Source organism: Galeopterus variegatus, unplaced genomic scaffold, assembly GCF_000696425.1.
Source record: "Galeopterus variegatus unplaced genomic scaffold, G_variegatus-3.0.2 Scaffold1371, whole genome shotgun sequence".
NCBI lineage: Eukaryota > Metazoa > Chordata > Mammalia > Dermoptera > Cynocephalidae > Galeopterus > Galeopterus variegatus.
This window is the reverse complement of record NW_007727482.1, coordinates 132,549-134,198: the sequence shown is the minus strand read 5'-3', so window position 1 is coordinate 134,198 and position 1,650 is coordinate 132,549. Positions and strand designations below refer to the sequence as shown.

The 1,650-nt window shown below is 41.9% G+C and overlaps 1 pseudogene; it reads left to right on the top strand.

Moving 5' to 3' along the window:
• Positions 1-343: 343 nt before the first annotated feature.
• Positions 344-1,650, top strand: part of LOC103593581 — a 125,393-nt pseudogene continuing 124,086 nt past the window's right edge.

Below are 1,650 nucleotides of genomic sequence, written 5' to 3'. Positions count from 1 at the left end.
AAAAGATGCATAAAAATATCAAGGATGAAGAAAAGTTTAAAGTAAAAGGATGAAAAAACGTATACCATACAACATTATCCAAATCTGTCATATATATATTAATATCAGATAAAGTAGGTTCTAGGGCAAAATACATTATTAGAGGAAAGGAGACACCTTTCATAATGGTAAAAGGGTCAATTCACTAGGTAGACATAACAGTCCCCAAATTTATGCACTTAAATTGCTCCAAAACATGGGATGGGAGAAGCAGCCAGACTCCGCCTGACTGACAGCAGAAGCTGACCAGGCGGCCTTGCCAGCCAAAGTGCTACCACAGACACCAGAGCTGTGTGAGTGGTCCATGACAGCCATCACCACAGCAACAGCTGCCACAAAGGTAGCTTGCTGCCATACCAGCAGCCACCACCATATTATAGGCAGCCTGAAGACCACTAATCAGTACAGACAGAAGGAGAGTCACCAGTGGAGCCTGGGGAAAGAGATGAGTAAGTGCAAACCTACAACTCAGTTGCCATATGCACAGGGGAATTATGTGGCCATAGGCAGTAGCACACCTGGGAGTCAGGTACGTGCACAGATCACAAGACTGCCTTGATCCAGGGAGACACACATGCAGAAACCCCCAAGAGTACAGAAACCCAAGATACCCAAATAGAATAAGGAAGAAAATTCCCAATCACCACCAACCCATCCACCAGTGGTGGGAAGCAACGTACCAGGAGGAGCCTCTATCTGTAGGAAAGAGGAAAGAGAAAACCTGCCCAGGATGACCCATTCAAACTGAGGGGTACCAGTATGCCCCAGTGCACCCATCAGGATCACTGGAAGCTAGCCAAGGTGCCAATAGGCCCACCCAGAGTCACCCACCCCAGCCAAAGAGTGACAGGGCACCCAGGAACTTTTCCCAAGAATTCAAGAGCTTGTCCATGTCCTGGATGAACCAACATAGTGTCAACTAACCACAGCAAAAAATCACTAAGTGTCCCAGTGACTAGGCCACAGAGGAACTCACACATGATTCCAACACTGAATATGGAAGTACCCACATGGAGACTACAGTACTGTGTCTATCTGGAACCAATACTAAAACACCCCACTCAGCTGTCAATATAAAAAACATCTACAGGAGGAAGTCTCTCTCCTTGAAGTCCGCTCCAGAGTAACAGAAGAAGCAATTGCTCTACCAGATAACCAGACATCAATGTAAAGATACTAGAAATATGAAAAGGCAAGAAAATATGACATCAGTGAAGGGATATAATAAGTATCAAGTACCAGACCCCATAGAACAGGAAACCCTTGAAATGACTAAAAAGGAATACTGAGCAGCAAAATTAAGGAAACTCAGTGAGATACAAGAATACTCAGATGACAACAAAATGAGAGAAAAATATCCAGGATCTAAAGGGGAGAAAATGTGCAGAGAGATTAATGCCATAAAAAAGAATATAGCAGAACTCCTGGAGCTGACTGATTCAGTCAACAAAATAAAAAATACAACTGAGAGCTTAAAAAACAGGCTAGAGCAAGCAGAAGAAAGAATTTCTGATCTTGAAGATACTCTTTTCAAAATAACCCAGGCAGACAAAAAAAAAAAAAAAAAAAAAAAAAAAAAAAAAAAAAAAAAAAAAAAAAAAAAAAAAAAAA